The sequence below is a fragment of the Bubalus bubalis genome, chromosome 21 (assembly GCF_019923935.1).
Source record: "Bubalus bubalis isolate 160015118507 breed Murrah chromosome 21, NDDB_SH_1, whole genome shotgun sequence".
Classification (NCBI taxonomy): Eukaryota; Metazoa; Chordata; class Mammalia; order Artiodactyla; family Bovidae; genus Bubalus; species Bubalus bubalis.
Genome location: NC_059177.1, coordinates 1,604,068 through 1,622,501, shown reverse-complemented (window position 1 = coordinate 1,622,501; position 18,434 = coordinate 1,604,068). Strand labels below are relative to the sequence as shown.

Here is an 18,434-nt window from a genome sequence, read left to right as displayed (position 1 = left end):
AGGGATCCTCCCCAAGGAGTGAAGGATTGGAGCTCCACATTGGGCACCCCAGCCCTGAGATCTGACACCACTGGAAGACAAGCCCCTTGCAAGTTTGAAATGCAGTGTGTGTGTGTGTGTGTGTGTGTGTGTGTGTGTGTGTGTTCAGTCATGTCTGACTCTTTGCAATCCCATGGACTGCAGTCTGCCAGGCTCCTTTTTTTCAATGGAATTTTCCAGGCAAGAATATTGGAATAGGTTGTCATTTCCTACGCTAGGGGATCTTCCCGACCCAGGGACTGAACCCATGTCTCTTATATCTCCTGCATTGGCAGACATTTTCTTTACCACTGCGCCATCTGGGAAGCCTTGAAACCCCATGGGGCTTACCAGAGGGATGTAGGAAACTGCGCCTCTGCTCTTGAAGAGCATACAGCTTTGCCTGCTTCCAGTCACAATGTGGAGGCAGAGGTTGAAGCTGCCAGGGGCACTGGCCAGCCTGCCAAGACATGACATGAGCCCCTGTCCAGCACTCACCAGGTTTCCACTCCAGCCCCTCTTGTCCCATGCTGCTCCCCATGAAGGCAGTTCTGATCAACAGTTCTGCTTCTGACTGTGAGAGTGTGCACACTTGCAGGGAGCAGGGCTGGCTTGGACTCCAGCCTGCTGCTGGGCCAAGATATAAGCTGCCATTGCCAGCATGTGTGTGTCCCTGCATACACTCAGGAGGGAGCAAGCCCAGTTTTATAGACTGAAACAAACAAAATGAGAAGGAAGAGGAATATGTTTCAAAAGAAATAATAAGGAAAAACCCTGAAAAGAAAATCTTAGTGAAACAGAGGTAAATAATTTACCTGATAAATAGTTCAAAACAATTGTAATGGGAATGACAACTGAACTTAAAAGAATAGATGAACACAGTGAAAAATCTTAACAAAGTACTAGAAAATATTAAAAAAAAAAACAAAACTGAGGAATACAATATATATCTCCACTTCAGTACTCTTGCCTGGAAACTCCCATAGATGGAGGAACCTGAGAGGCTGCAGTCCATGGGGTCACGAAGAGTCGGACATGACTGAGTGACTTCACTTTCACTTTTCACTCTCATGCATTGGAGGAGGAAATGGCAACCCACTCCAGTGTTCTTCCCTGGGAAATCCTGGGGATGGAGGAGCCTGGTAGGCTGCAGTCCATGGGGTCACATAGAGTCGGCACGACTGAAGTGACTTAGCAGCAGCAGCAGCAGCAGCAAGTCTCTTATATACAAATGAGTTTTGTTCCTAGAGCATTTTAACAAGTCCAATTTGTTCAACAAAGTTAGCTTAGGTAGCCAATTAACATAATCAGCTATATAGTAATAGGTTTATAATACTTTTAAGACAAATAATACATTAAAAAATACACACAAAATTAAGAAACATTTTTTTTACCTTTCTTGGATTTTTTTTTAACTTAAATTTATTTATTTTAATTGGAGAGTAATTACTTTACAATATTGTATTGGTTTTGCCATACATCAACATGAATCCACCACGGGTGTACACATGTTCCCAATTCTGAACCCCCCTCCCACCTCCCTCCCCATACCATCCCTGTGGGTCATCCCAGTGCACCAGCCCCAAGCATCCTGTATCCTGCATGGAACCTGGACTGGTGATTCATTTTTTATATGATATTATACTTGTTTTTGGAGAAGGCCATGGCACCCCACTCCAGTACTCTTGCCTGGAAAATCCCATGGACGGAGGAGCCTGGTAGGCTGCAGTCCATGGGGTCGCAAAGAGTTGGACACGACTGAGTGACTTCACTTTCACTCTTCACTTTCATGCGTTGGAGAAGGAAATGGCAACCCACTCCAGTGTTCTTGCCTGGAGAATCTCAGGGACGGGGGAGCCTGGTGGGCTGCCGTCTATGGGGTCGCACAGAGTCAGACACGACTGAAGCGACTTAACAGCAGTAGCAGTAGCATACTTGTTTTAATGCCATTCTCCCAAAGCATCCCACCCTCTCCCTCTCCCACAGAGTCCAAAAGACTGTTCTATACATCTGTGTCTCTCTTTTTTTTTTATTTTATTTTATTTTTAAACTTTACATAATTGTATTAGTTTTGCCAAATGCTGTCTCGCATACAGGGTTATCATTACCATCTTTCTAAATTCCATATATATGTGTTAGTATACTGTATTGGTGTTTTTCTTTCTGGCCTACTTCACTCTGTATAATCGCCTCCAGTTTCATCCACCTCATTAGAACTGATTCAAATGTATTCTTTTTAATGGCTGAGTAATACTCCATTGTGTATATGTACCACAGCTTTCTTATCTATCGTTTGCTGATGGACATCTAGGTTGCTTCCATGTCCTGGCTATTATAAACAGTGCTGCGATGAACATTGGGGTACACGTGTCCCTTTCAATTCTGGTTTCCTCAGTGTGTATGCCCAGCAGTGGGATTGCTGGGTCATAAGGCAGTTCTAGTTCCAGTTTTTTAAGGAATCTCCACACTGTTCTCCATAGTGGCTGTACTAGTTTGCATTCCCACCAACAGTTTAAGAGGGTTCCCTTTTCTCCACACCCTCTCCAGCATTTATTGCTTGTAGACTTTTGGATCGCAGCCATTCTGACTGGCATGAAATGGTACCTCATTGTGGTTTTGATTTGCATTTCTCTGATAATGAGTGATTTTGAGCATCTTTTCATGTGTTTGTTAGCCATCTGTATGTCTTCTTTGGAGAAATGTCTATTTAGTTCTATGGCCCATTTTTTGGTTGGGTCGTTTATATTTCAGGAATTGAGCTGCAGGAGTTGCTTGTATATATTTGAGATTAGTTGTCAGTTGCTTCATTTGCTATTATTTTCTCCCATCCTGAAGGCTGTCTTTTCACCTTGCTTAGAGTTTCTTTTGTTGTGCAGAAGCTTTTAAGTTTAATTAAGTCCCATTTGTTTATTCTTGCTTTATTTATTCTGGGAGGTGGGTTATAGAGGATCCTGCTGTGATGTATGTTGGAGAGTGTTTTGCCTATATTCTCCTCTAAGAGTTTTTATAGTTTTTGGTCTTATGTTTAGATCTTTAATCCATTTTGAGTTTATTTTTGTGTATGGTGTTAGATAGTGTACTAGTTTCATTCTTTTACAAATGGTTGACCAGTTTTCCTAGCACCACTTGTGAAAGAGATTGTCTTTTCTCCATTGTATATTCTTGCCTCCTTTGTGAAAGATAAGGTGTCCATAGGTGCGTGGGTTTACCTCTGGGCTTTCTATTTTGTTCCACTGATCTATATTGCTGTCTTTGTGCCAGTACCATACTGTCTTGATGACTGTGGCTTTGTAGTGGAGCCTGAAGTCAGGCAGGTTGATTCCTCCAGTTCCATTCTTCTTTCTCAAGATTGCTTTGGCTATTTGAGGGTTTTTGTATTTCTATACAAATTGTGAAATTATTTGTTCTAGCTCTGTGAAAAATACTGTTGGTAGCTTGATAGGGATTGCATTGAATCTATAAATTGCTTTGGGTAGTATACTCATTTTCACTATATTGATTCTTCCAATCCATGAACATGGTGTATTTCTCCATCTATTAGTGTCCTCTTTGATTTGTTTCACCAGTGTTTTATAGTTTTCTATATATAGCTCTTTAGTTTCTTTAGGTAGATATATTCCTAAGTATTTTATTATTTTTGTTGCAATGGTGAATGGGATTGTTTCCTTAATTTCTCTTTCTATTTTCTCATTATTAGTGTATAGGAATGCAAGGGATTTCTGTGTGTTGATTTTATATCCTGAAACTTTACTATATTCATTGATTAGCTCTAGTAATTTTCTGGTGGAGTCTTTAGGGTTTTCTATGTAGAGGATCATGTCATCTGCAAACAGTGAGAGTTTTACTTCTTTTCCAATTTGGATTCCTTTTATTTCTTTTTGTGCGCTGATTGCTGTGGCCAAAACTTCCAAAACTATGTTGAATAGTAGTGGTGAAAGTGGGCACCCTTGTCTTGTTCCTGAATTTAGGGGAAATGCTTTCAATTTTTCACCATTGAAGATAATGTTTGCTGTGGGTTTGTCATATATAGCTTTTATTATGTTGAGTTATGTTCCTTCTATTCCTGCTTTCTGGAGAGTTTTTATCATAAATGGATGTTGAATTTTGTCAAAGGCTTTCTGCCGGGGTCCAGCCCCGGCTGATCCAGGGTCTTCGAAGGAGAGACGGCTAGGCGGCCTATTCAAATGTTAATTAGATATAATAAAGAGGAATAGAATGAGGATAGCTCAGTAGGAAAATTCAGTGGAGAAAAGAAGCTGAGTGGCTTGGTTTACGCGGAAAATCAGTATAACCCGTGACACCAGGTTAGCTCTGACCACGGAGGCCGCAGGCGCCCTCTCGAATAGCGGAAGGTGCCCCACCTTAGACACCTTCTCGAGTGGGTCTTAGAAGCCCAGGCAAATAAATGGTCGCAGAGGACATCCACGCTCCAGATGGACACTCAGCTAGAAGTTAAAGGGAAGAATGACATGGGGAGACCAAGCGTTGGTGAGCAAGGCCCATAGCTTTATTTTCAACAGGGGCTTTTATACCCTAAGTTACACATAGAGGACAATAGGGGATGCAAAATCAGCAGTCTTTGATGCTTATCAAAAACCAGGGTTTCTTTCCTGCAGATTTATCGTATACAAATGGTTTAGGTGATTTACATCATCTTCTGGCCAGAGGCCTATTAACATTTTATGACTCTTGACAAGGACTTATCAACAAAGACTTATTTTCTCTAAGAGTAATTATTTTAAGGTTTGGCGCCATCCTCCGAAGATAAGATTACGTTCCTATAGGGTGGATGTGTAATGGGTTTACAAAGGAAAGAATTTACTACCTTAAGGGTCTAAAGTTACTAACACCAGGCCACTACTTATTTTTTCTACATACCAACTATATTAATTAATGCACATTCAAGGATACAATTCAGGGGATGTGAAAACTTGGCAACAAACATTGGCTCATCAATGAAATCTTTTACTAGTTTTATTCTGACAGTTTCTAATTCTCTGAGAGGCTCTAAGCTATTTGAATATCTTAAGCTTCCCGTGCCTCTGGAGGCTGGGAGACTGTAAACAATCCTATGCATAGCTGTAGGTGTCCGGGTAAACTTGTCAGGCGAGTTAGAGAGCCATCTGAGGGGTTTGGATTTAAACACTCCTAATTGCCCAGGAACTTTATTAATTGGAGCTGTAAGTTAACTCTTTGACAGAGAGAGTGAGATGGTGGTGGGGGACAGCCCCCAGTAAAGTCAGAGGCGAGAGCACAAAGCAATAAAGTAGGCAGACTCTGGTTTTTGGGGGGTAGATGCTCGAGAATATCCGGGGGCACTCCCGAGGCTCGATCCCGCCTTTGCGTATGCCGAGCCCCCTTCCTCATGACCTTTGTCACGAGTGGAATGTCTCTCGCTGGCTCCCGGCATCTCCCCCTTTTTTATTTCTTAAAACAGCCAGATGTAGCTCAGTCGCGAGCCTCTGAATGCTCTGCCGAAGAATCCTGACAATACAAGGAAGAATGAATATGAGAAGCAGAATTAAAACAGCCACCGTAGCATAGCTAAGGAAGGTAGACAGCATATTTTTTCCTGAAATGTAGTTAGAGAAAGTATGGAAGAAATCATTTGCTGTTCCAGCGGCAGTAAAATCTAATCGGGAGTGTTGCATAGTTGCTATTTGATTGTGAAGTTTCCCTAAGTCTAGACCAATGTCAGAGCTGTTCCAGATACCTGAAATATGGTTTTTAATCTTTTCCCATTCAAAATCTGTCTCATTTACTTTCAGGGGTGTTACACATATCCACCGATAGTCAGCATGACAGGACAGTGCCATTTTCACCTTTAAAGCCTGCAATTCAGTCCCAATATGTATTACTGCTTCCTCTAGGGCGTCTACCCTCATTTCTAATTTCCTGTCTATAGCTTCCTGTGTTGCCAATGCTAAAGAAACATTTTGGACATAGAATCAACATACTGAGCAGTATGTACTTGTTGAGTCAATGATATTGCTGTCACAGTAACAGAAGTGATTGCACTTATCAAAGCTGCTATTCCCAAGATAAGTAAGCCCACAAACCGTCGGGTTCGCATTAAATCCTGCAGTTGTTGTAATACAGCCAAACCGTAATTATCATACCAATAAGAATGCACAGATACAGGTATCATGAGATAGGGTGGGCGTTTCAACACAACAAAAGAACAAACATTATATTGGGGGGTCAAACAAGATGAAAGCACACATTGTTCACAACACCACTACCACAAAGGAGCAAACATTATATTGAGGGTTTAAACAAGATGAGCCAGGAAGCAGCTGCAGGCGTCAGCCCGGGGGAGCAGTGTCCCCAGCATCAGGAGGCAGAATGCGAGCGCAGGCTGTGGGCCTCGGCGCTTACGGAGGGCGGAGGGGCGGGGTTCGCAGCCTTGGGCTAGCCGCCTCGGCTTGGGCTCCCAGCGTTCCCCTCTCGCCGGCGGGAGCGCGCTGGTCTGGACTGCATTCCGCGGGCGCGCTTTCCTCTCTGGCCCTCACTCACCGCACAGACTTCTTTGCTCTAGATCGCGGGGTGCAGCGAGAAGGGTAGCGGGCGCTGCTGGCGGCGCGGAGGCGAGAGCTGGCTGGGGGAGGGGGAGCGAGCGAGTGCGCGCCGCGAACCTGGTCTTTGGGGAACGTGACATGACGAATTTGTCTGAGATCCAAATCGAAGAATCTGCATTCTGTAGAAATATACAAGCATACCCTCTCCCACAAGTTAGCAACACATCTGGCCTTTTTCACTCTCCAGTATGGAGGTCTTTTTACTTGACCAGGGGCCGAGTCGTAGCCTGTAATTCAGGCATCTAGTGTCTCATCATTGTAGTCTGCCCCTGTGTGTTTACGTTTAAGTGATTAATTACAATTTGGACATAACTATTTGTCTAGCTGTTTTTCTAGATATGAAATTTATACCTTGAACCAGCTGCATTTTGATGGTGAATTTTGTGAGAATTTTTGGCCTTATCAATCTTTTTATTTAAGTTTAAAACAATTACTTTAGTCAATGCATCTGCCAAAGCATTTCCTTCATGTAAAGGGCCGGGCAAGCTGGAATGGGCTCTATGTCCCACAAAATATTTTTTATCTCTGTGTTTAATCTTTCTGTAACTCAGATAACAAGGAGAAGATAGTAGTTTTATTTTTTGGAATATTAGCAGTTTCAATATGAGGAAACAACCCTACAATATATCAGGAGTCAGTCAAAAGATTAAAGGTGTGGTCTCCTAAATGTTGAAAGGCCTAAATAACTGCTTGTAACTCAGTCTTGACATTTTATTCCCTTGAATTAAAAGATCTTTTAAAGGCCTTGGAGCTGTAATTTCCTGCACCCAAAAGGCTAGATCACTAGATTCAAATGTTTTGTGGCTCTTAGCTTGAGAAGTCAAGTTTTTTCTTTTCTGATAATAAGGTAAAAGCAAAAGCTATGTTACTCTTTGACCTTTATTAATTTATACAGTTTTGGTAGGCAGTGAGATCAAGACTTTAATTTCTCAATATAATCAGAATCTACTACACCATGCACCACCGAAATTTCTTTCTTTCTTTTTCCTTTTTTTTTTTTTTTTTTTTTTTTATTTGAAAAGAAAGCGAGCTACGCCCCAGGACAAATCTTCCAAAGTCCTCGGGTAGGGGGCCAGCCACTCCCGTTGGAATTGGAGTAAGCGGCACGTCAGGGGTTAATATTGTTGCTCAATCCTCTTGCCTTTTCTCCTAGCCTGGGTGAGACCCCCCCTGAGGGGGTTTTCTCCAAGGAGCACGCTCTGCATATTGTGTACTAAAAGCTCCTTTGTTTAAAAAACTTTTTATCTTCCTCAGGCTTAGGCAACTCTTTGAGAGGCTTTGGGGGCAAAGTGGGGAACTCCTGGGTCCTGGGAGGCACAAACGGAGGCGGTGGCAAAGTGGTGGATAAGTTTTTTTTTTTTTTTTTTTTAAAGTTTGTGCAGAGGGGGAGGGAGCTCGCCAGGGCGCTCAGCCGCAGCGTCCTGTAAGCCCTCTTTTTTTTTTTTTTTTTCCAATAGCAGAAATTATGATCTGTGCAGAAAGTGGAGACTCACCACCATCCACCGCTATAGCCTCTCTCATAGGCTATTTAACAGCCTCATGACGGAGGTCCAGGACATGTCTAATCATAATACACAGAGCCAATAAACATTTGTCTATTCTTAGATGCAGAGAAACCCATATTTTCTTTTTTGAGAATATTTTTATTTATTTTGTACCCTCTTTACCCTATCTAAACTGCAGAGGGGACTAGAAAAGAAGCCTCAAGGTGAGGATCAAATTTATCTTCGGGACTAGAGAAAACCCCTTTCCGGGAAACTCCTAGCGGAGGCCCTTTACCCCCACATGGAGGAGGAGGCATGGGGGGATGGGAGCGTCCCGTATTTCTCTTCTCCTGTTCTGGAGATCTTTTAACTGTTTGGTGACTAAATCTTACAGACTGTCTGATAAGGGATGTTTCCCTCAAGCTCCTAGGAGCAGATGATCTGACAGGGGAAGTTTCTCTTAGGCCTTTTGGGGCATCATTGTTTAAGAGATGCCGATCTCCATCAGAGTGATATTTAGCTATTATCTCGCCTAAATTCTCTTTTTCTTTTGGGGAAGGCTGATCTTGTTTCTCATCCCTAACTTTAAGTTGTTCCTGAGTAGTCATGGCTGTTAACATTTTTCTTAGTTGCCTATAGTCAGGTGGGTCTTCATTTTTCTCATTTTCTTGAGGTTTAACTACAGTTTCGACCTCATTTTCCTCTTTAAAGGTTACTTTTTTAGATTCAGGGGCAGGTTTAGCCACAGCATTTTCTTCACTATCCCCTTTAAGATGTACTTTTTCTGAATCGGGGGCAGGGTCTAAGACATCTCTAATGATGTTCCATAAGGAAAAAGCGTCATTAGGGACATTTTCTGAGCCATGTTCGGCATGGTAAGTTTTTAGCTGTTTTCCTACTTTTTCCCAGACATCTAAGTTAACAGAGCCTTCGTCTGGGAACCAGGGACAGTGCTCTTGTGCAAATGAAAAAAATGATTGAATGGCAGATTTTTTAACTTTGATTCCTCTTTTATTTAATAACTGTAAGATTACTCCTATAAAGAGCTGTCTTTCATTTGATTCAGTGTTACCCATGTCAGAAAATTAAGTATAGTAAAAGATTTTGCTTTTAGCTATCAAAAGATCAGGCTTTTCTTTGGCCTTTTAACTTTAGAAACTGTTTTCTCTCTCTAAGTCTAACACTTTAACACTTTCAACACTTCCCACTCCTCTCGCCCTGTCTGTCCTACAGGGGGGTCCGCGGCACCCTTGAGTGGGGTCCTAGCCGTCCCGAACACTGGAAGGACAATAGGGCTGATGACCCAGATTGTCCCGGGGGGGGGGGGAACAGAAGGCTGGTGACCCAAACTGTTCCGAGGGGGGAGCAGTAGAGCTGATGACCCAAACTGCTCCGTGGGGGAACAAGAGAGCTGATGACCCAGTTGTTCCGAGAACGGGGGAGCAAAAGGGCTGATGACCCTAATTGCTTTGGGGAGCTTACCTTCGAAAAAACCTGTTTCGGGCGCCACCTGCCGGGGTCCAGCCCCGGCTGATCCAGGGTCTTCGAAGGAGAGACGGCTAGGCGGCCTATTCAAATGTTAATTAGATATAATAAAGAGGAATAGAATGAGGATAGCTCAGTAGGAAAATTCAGTGGAGAAAAGAAGCTGAGTGGCTTGGTTTACGCGGAAAATCAGTATAACCCGTGACACCAGGTTAGCTCTGACCACGGAGGCCGCAGGCGCCCTCTCGAATAGCGGAAGGTGCCCCACCTTAGACACCTTCTCGAGTGGGTCTTAGAAGCCCAGGCAAATAAATGGTCGCAGAGGACATCCACGCTCCAGATGGACACTCAGCTAGAAGTTAAAGGGAAGAATGACATGGGGAGACCAAGCGTTGGTGAGCAAGGCCCATAGCTTTATTTTCAACAGGGGCTTTTATACCCTAAGTTACACATAGAGGACAATAGGGGATGCAAAATCAGCAGTCTTTGATGCTTATCAAAAACCAGGGTTTCTTTCCTGCAGATTTATCGTATACAAATGGTTTAGGTGATTTACATCATCTTCTGGCCAGAGGCCTATTAACATTTTATGACTCTTGACAAGGACTTATCAACAAAGACTTATTTTCTCTAAGAGTAATTATTTTAAGGTTTGGCGCCATCCTCCGAAGATAAGATTACGTTCCTATAGGGTGGATGTGTAATGGGTTTACAAAGGAAAGAATTTACTACCTTAAGGGTCTAAAGTTACTAACACCAGGCCACTACTTATTTTTTCTACATACCAACTATATTAATTAATGCACATTCAAGGATACAATTCAGGGGATGTGAAAACTTGGCAACAAACATTGGCTCATCAATGAAATCTTTTACTAGTTTTATTCTGACAGTTTCTAATTCTCTGAGAGGCTCTAAGCTATTTGAATATCTTAAGCTTCCCGTGCCTCTGGAGGCTGGGAGACTGTAAACAATCCTATGCATAGCTGTAGGTGTCCGGGTAAACTTGTCAGGCGAGTTAGAGAGCCATCTGAGGGGTTTGGATTTAAACACTCCTAATTGCCCAGGAACTTTATTAATTGGAGCTGTAAGTTAACTCTTTGACAGAGAGAGTGAGATGGTGGTGGGGGACAGCCCCCAGTAAAGTCAGAGGCGAGAGCACAAAGCAATAAAGTAGGCAGACTCTGGTTTTTGGGGGGTAGATGCTCGAGAATATCCGGGGGCACTCCCGAGGCTCGATCCCGCCTTTGCGTATGCCGAGCCCCCTTCCTCATGACCTTTGTCACGAGAGGAATGTCTCTCGCCGGCTCCCGGCAGCTTTCTCTGCATCTATTGAGATAATCTTATAGCTTTTATTTTTCCATTTGTTAATGTGGTGTATTACATTGATTGATTTGCAGGTATTGAAGATTCCTTGCATCCCTGGGATAAAACCCACTTGGTCATGGTGTATGAACTTTTTAATGTGTTGTTGGATTCTGATTACTAGAATTTTGTTAAGGATTTTTGCACTTATGTTCATCAGTGATATTGGCCTGTAGTTTTCTTTTTTTGTGGCATCTTTGTCAGGTTTTGGTATTATGGTGATGGTGGCCTCATAGAATGAGTTTGGAAGTTTATCTTCCTCTGCAATGTTCTGGAAGAGTTTGAGTAGGAAAGGTGTTAGCTCTTCTCTAAATTTTTGGTGGAATTCAGCTGTGAAGCCGTCTGGACCTAGGCTTTTGTTTGCTGGAAGATTTCTGATTACAGTTTCAATTTCGGTGCTTGTGATGGGTCTGTTAAGATTTTCTATTTCTTCCTGGTTCAGTTTCAGAAAGTTGTACTATTCTAAGAATTTGTCCATTTCTTCTATGTTGTCCATTTTATTGGCATATAATTGCTGATAGTAGTCTCTTATTATCCTTTGTATTTCTGTGTTGTCTGTTGTGATCTCTCCATTTTCATTTCTAATTTTATTGATTTGATTTTTCTCCCTTTGTTTCTTGATGAGTCTGGCTAATGGTTTGTCAGTTTAATTTATCATTTCAAAGAACCAGCTTTTGGCTTTGTTGATTTTTGCTATGGTCTCTTTTGTTTCTTTTGCATTTATTTCTGCCCTAATTTTTAAGATTTCTTTCCTTCTACTAACCCTGGGGTTTTTTATTTCTTTTCTAGTTGCTTTAGGTTTAGAGATAGGTTATTTATTTGACTTTTTCCTTGTTTCTTGAGGTATGCCTGTATTGCTATGAACTTTCCCCTTAGCACTGCTTTTACAGTGTCCCACAGGTTTTGGGTTGTTGTGTTTTCATTTTCACTCATTTCTATGCATACTTTGATTTCTTTTTTGATTTCTTCTGTGATTTGTTGGTTATTCAGCAGCGTGTTGTTCAGCCTCCATATGTTGGAATTTTTAATAGTTTTTCACCTGTAATTGAGATCTAATCTTACTGCATTATGGTCAGAAAAGATGCTTGGAATGAATTCAATCTTTTTGAATTTACCAAGGCTAGATTTATGGCCCAGGATGTGATCTATCCTGGAGAAGGTTCCGTGTGCGCTTGAGAAAAAGGTGAAATTCATTGTTTTGGTTTGGGAAAGATATAAACATCTGAATGCAGAGTTCCAAAGAATAGCAAGAAGAGATAAGAAAGCCTTCTTCAGTGATCAGTGCTAAGAAATAGAGGGAAACAACAGAATGGGAAAGACTAGGGATCTCTTCAAGAAAATCAGAGATACCAAAGGAACATTTCATGCAAAGATGGGTTCGATAAAGGACAGAAATGGTATGGATATAACAGAAGCAGAAGATATTAAGAAGAGGTGCCAAGAATACACAGAAGAACTGTACAAAAAAGATCTTCATGACTCAGATAATCACGATGGTGTGATCACTCACCTAGAGCCAGACATCCTGGAATGTGAATTCAAGTGGGCCTTAGAAAGCATCACTACAAACAAAGCTAGTGGAGGTGATAGAATTCCAGTGGAGCTATTCCAAATCCTGAAAGATGATGCTGTGAAAGTGCTGCACTCAATATACCAGCAAATTTGGGAAACTCAGACGTGGACACAGGACTGGAAAAGGTCAGTTTTCATTCCAATACCAAAGAAAGGCAATGTCAAAGAATGCTCAAACTACCACACAATTGCACTCATCTCACACGCTAGTTAAGTAATGCTCAAAATTCTCCAAGCCAGGCTTCAGCAATACGTAAACTGTGAACTTCCAGATGTTCAAGCTGAAAAGTTTGAACAAAGCTGCCTAGAAAAGGCAGAGGAACCAGAGATCAAATTGCCAACATCTGCTGGATCATCAAAAAAGCAAGAGAGTTCCAGAAAAGCATCTATTTTTGCTTTATTGACTATGCCAAAGCCTTTGACTGTGTGGATCACAATAAACTGTGGAAAATTCTGAAAGATATGGGAATACCAGACCACCTGATCTACCTCTTGAGAAATTTATATGCAGGTCAGAAAGCAACAGTTAGAACTGGACATGGAAAAACAGACTGGTTCCAAATAGGAAAAGGAGTTCGTCAAGGCTGTATATTGTCACCCTGCTTATTTAACTTATATGCAGAGTACATCATGAGAAACGCTGGACTGGAAGAAACACAAGCTGGAATCAAGATTGCTGGGAAGAATATCAATAACCTTAGATGTGCAGATGAAACCACCCTTATGGCAGAAAGTGAAGAGGAACTAAAAAGCCTCTTGATGAAAGTGAAAGTGGAGAGTGAAAAAGTTGGCTTAAAGCTCAACATTCAGAAAACAAAGATCATGGCATCTAGTCCCATCACTTCATGGGAAATAGATGGGGAAACAATGTCAGACTTTATTTTTCTGGGCTCCAAAATCACTACAGATGGTGACTGCAGCCATGTAATTAAAAGACACTTACTCCTTGGAAAGAAAGTTATGACCAACCTTGATAGCATATTGAAAAGCAGAGACATTACCTTGCCAACAAAGGTTCGTCTAGTCAAGGCTATGGTTTTTCCTGTGGTCATGTATGGATGTGAGAGTTGGACTGTGAAGAAGGCTGTGCGCCGAAGAATTGATGCTTTTGAACTGTGGTGTTGGAGAAGACTCTTGAGAGTCCCTTGGACTGCAAGGAGATCCAACCAGTCCATTCTGAAGGAGATCAGCCCTGAGTGTTCTTTGGAGGGAATGATGCTGAAGCTGAAACTCCAGTACTTTGGCTACCTCAAGCGAAGGGTTGACTCATTGGAAAAGACTCTGATGCTGGGAGGGATTGGGCGCAGGAGGAGAAGGGGACGACAGAGGATGAGATTGCTGGATGGCACCACTGACTCGATGCACGTGAGTCTGGTTGAACTCGGGGAGTTGGTGATGGACAGGGAGGCCTGGCGTGCTGAGATTCATGGGGTCGCAAAGAGTCGGACACGACTGAGCGACTGATCTGATCTGATCTGTCCTATAGATATCAATTAGGTCTAAGTCGTCTATTGTATCATTTAAAGTTTGTGTTTCCTTGTTAATTTTCTCTTTAGTTGATCTATCCATAGGTGTGAGTGGGGTATTAAAGTCTCCCACTATTATTGTGTTATTGTTAATTTCACGTTTCATACTTGTTAAGCATTTGTCTTACATATTGCGGTGCTCCTATGTAGGGTGCATATTTATTTATAATTTTTATATCTTCTTCTTGGATTGATCCCTTGATCATTATGTAGTGTCCTTTGTCTCTTTTCACAGCCTTTGTTTTAAAGTCTATTTTATCGCATATGAGTACTGCTACTCCTGCTTTGTTTTGGTCTCTATTTGTGTGGAATATCTTTTTCCAGCCCTTCACTTTCAGTCTGTATGTGTCCCTTGTTTTGAGCTGGGTCTCTTGTAGACAACATATATAGGGGTCTTGTTTTTGTATCCATCAGCCAGTCTTTGTCTTTTGGTTGGGGCATTCAACCCATTTACGTTTAAGGTAATTATTGATAAGTATGATCCCGTTGCCATTTACTTTATTGTTTTGGGTTCGAATTTATACACCCTTTCTGTGTTTCCTGTCTAGAGAAGATCCTTTAGCATTTGTTGGAGAGCTGGTTTGGTGGTGCTGAATTCTCTCAGCTTTTGCTTGTCTGTAAAGCTTTTGATTTCTCCTTCCTATTTGAATGAGATCCTTGCTGGGTACAGTAACCTGGGCTGTAGGTTATTTTCTTTCATCACTTTAAGTATGTCTTGCCATTCCCTCCTGGCCTGAAGAGTTTCTATTGAAAGATCAGCCGTTATCCTTATGGGAATTCCCTTGTGTGTTATTTGTTGTTTTTCCCTTGCTGCTTTTAATATTTGTTCTTTGTGTTTGATCTTTGTTAATTTGATTAATATGTGTCTTGGGGTGTTTCGCCTTGGGTTTATCCTGTTTGGGCCTCTCTGGGTTTCTTGGACTTGGGTGATCATTTCCTTCCACATTTTAGGGAAATTTTCAACTATTATCTCCTCAAGTATTTTCTCATGGTCTTTCTTTTTGTCTTCTTCTGGGACTTCTATGATTCGACTGTGGGGGCGTTTAACATTGTCACAGAGGTCTCTGAGATTGTCCTCATTTCTTTTAATTCGTTTTTCTTTTTTCCCTCTCTGATTCATTTATTTCTACCATTCTATCTTCTATTTCACTAATCCTATCTTCTGCCTCGGTTATTCTACTATTTGTTGCCTCCAGAGTGTTTTTGATGTCATTTATTGCACTATTCATTATATATTGACTTTTTTTTTTTTTTCTTCTAGATCCTTGTTAAACCTTTCTTGCATCTTCTCAATCCTTGTGTCTAGGCTATTTATCTTGATTCCATTTTTATGTCAAGATTTTGAATCATTTTCTCTATCATTTTTTGGATTCTTTATCAGGTAGATTCCCTATCTCTTCCTCTTTTGTTTGGTTTGGTGGGCATTTATCCTGTTCCTTTATCTGCTGGGCATTCCTCTGTCTCATCATCTTGTTTATATTGTTGAGTTTGGGGTGGCCTTTCTGTATTCTGGCAGTTTGTGGAGTTCTCTTTATTGTGGAGTTTCCTCACTGTGGTTGGGGTTGTACTGGTGGCTTGTCAAGGTTTCTTGGTTAGGGAAGCTTGTGTCAGTGTTCTGGTGGGTGGAGCTGGATTTCTTCTTTCTGGAGTGCAATGAAGTGTCCAGTAATGAGTTATGAGATGTCAATGGTTTTGGAGTAACTTTGGGCAGCCTGTATATTGAAGCTCAGGGCTGTGTTCCTGTGTTGCTGGAGAATTTGCATGGCATGTCTTGCTCTGGAAATTGTTGGCCCTTGGGTGGTGCTTGGTTTCAGTGTAGGTATGGAGGCATTTGATGAGCTTCTATCAATTAATGTTCCCTGGAATCAGGAGTTCTCTGATGTTCTCAGGATTTGGACTTAAGCCTCCTGCTTCTGGTTTTAAGTCTTATTTTTACAGTAGTCTCAAGACTTCTCCTTCTATACAGCATCATTGATAAAACATCTAGGTTAAGGATGAAAAGTTTTTCCACAGTGAGGGACACCTAGATAGGTTCACAGAGTTACATGGAGAAGAAAAGAGGGAGGAGGGAGTTAGAGGTGACCCGAATGAGATGAGGTGGAATCAAAAGAGGAGAGAGCAAGCTATCCAGTAATCACTTCCTTATGTGTGCTCCACAATCTGGACTGCTCAGAGATGTTCACAGAGTTATACAGAGAAGAGAAGAGGGAGGAAGGAGACAGAGGTGGCCAGGAGGATAAAAGGGGGGAATGAAAAGGAGAAAGACAGATCCAGCCAGTAATCAGTTCTCTAAGTATTCTCCACCATCTGGAACACGCAGAGATTCGCAGAGTTGGGTAGAGAAGAGAAGGGGGAGGGAGGAGACAGAGGTGACCTGGTGGGGAAAAAGGAAAGTCCAAAGTGGGAGAGAGCAGTTAAGCCAGTAATCTCACTCCCAAGTTAAAATGGATACTGAATATTGGGTTCTTAAAAGTACAAAATTGATAAGAAATACCATAAAGCAAAGATTAAAAATCTAGAGTAGAGGTTGGATTTTCAAAAATACAATATTAAAGAAAAGAAGAAGAAGAAGAAAAAAAAAACAAAGTCACAAAAATTATTTTAAAATATATATATATGAAGTTTGCTTTAAAAAATAGAATCTTTTTTTGGAAAAGTAATAGTATGGTATAAAAATGAAAATTAAAGGAGTAATAGAGAACTTAGAAATTTTATATATATATATTTTTTTAATGAAAATAGTTTAAGGGACTTCTAGGACAACATCACGCATGCTAACATTCACATAGTGTGGTTCTCAGAAGGAGAAGAGACAGAAAAGAGAGTGCAGTGTGTATTTGATATAATTATGTCTGGAAATTTCTTTCCTGATGTTGAAGAAGGAAACAGATATCCAGGTACAAGAAGAACAGAGGGTCCCAAACAAGATGAACCCAAAGAGACCTCCACCAAAACCTACAGTAATTAAAATGGCAAAAATTAAAACTAAAGAGATGATTCTAAAAGTAGCAAGAGAAAAACAAAGTGTCAGTTACAGGGAAATCCCATAAGGCTTTCAAACTGATTTTTCTACAGAAACATTGAAGATCAGAAGGGAGTTGTATGATATATTTATAGTACTGAAAGGAAAAACAACAACAACAAAAACAACCTAACACCTAGGATACCAGCAAAGTTGAAATCAATCCTGAATACTTGTTGGAAGGATTGATGCTGAAGCTAAAGCTCAAGTATTTTGGTCATGTAATGTGAACAGCCAACTCATTGGAAAAGTCCCTGATGCTGGGAAAAATGGAGGGCAGTAGGAGAAGAGGGTATCTGAGGATGAGATGGCTGGATGGCATCACCAATGCAATAGATATGAACTTGGGCAAACTTCAGGAAATGGTGAGGGACAGGGAAGCCTGGTGTGCTGCAGTCCATGGGGTTGCAAAGAGTCGGACATGACTGGATGACTGAACAACAATACATACATATGGAATCTAGAGAGATGATAGTAATGAACCCATTTGCAGCAAAGGAGACACAAACATAGTGAACAGACTTATGGACACAGTAGTGGAAGGAGAGGGTGGGGTGAATTGAGAGAATAGTATAGAAACATATACATTACCACATATAACATTGAAAGTGAAAGTTTTAGTCTCTCACTCATGTCCGATTCTTTGCGACCCCATGGAATATAGCCTCTCCAGGCTCCTCTGTCCACAGGATTCTCCAGGCAAGAATACTGAAGTGGGTTGTCATGCTCTTCTCCAGGGGATCTTCCTGATCCAGGGATTGAACACAGGTCCCTGGTGGCTCAGACATTAAGTGTCTGCCTGCAATGCAGGAGACCTGGGTTTGATCCCTGGGTCGGGAAGATCCCCTGGAGAAGGAAATGGCAACCCACTCTTGCCTGGTAAATCCCGTGGACAGAGGAGCCTGGTAGGCTACAGTCCAAGGGATTGCAGAGTCGGACATGGCTAAGTGACTGCACTTTAACTTTCTCCTGAATTGCAGGCAGATTCTTTATTGTCTAAGTCACCAGGGAAGCCCCTATGTAAAGTTAGAGCTTTTGAATTAAAAAATAGACAAATATGGTAGTGAGTGCCAGAAATTTTTAAATTATGCTAACCAATGATCTTGAAAATTTGTTCCATGGGCATCTAGAATAGCCTCTACTACTGTTTAGCTGTGATAGAAACAATTCTCCCATTAGTAGGCTGATTGATATCTCTTGCCTCCAAAATCTGAGAAAGTTTTTAGCGTTTAATGTGTCAAATTGTCTATAGTTAAAAATTATGACATAAAGCTTAAATTTCAAGTAACTGGGTTGCATTTTATTTTTATAGCATCATGCTTTGTAAGACTCTCACTAATCAAGTTGTGTTGATCTTGCTCCTATACAGCTGGTAAAGTCCAGT

The 18,434-nt window shown here is 41.4% G+C and overlaps 1 protein-coding gene across 3 annotated transcripts in view; it reads left to right on the top strand.

Moving 5' to 3' along the window:
- The window catches only part of NEK10 (NIMA related kinase 10), a 284,563-nt gene that overhangs the window by 167,657 nt on the left and 98,472 nt on the right, over positions 1–18,434 (top strand). The gene's annotated exons all lie outside the window — the stretch shown is intronic.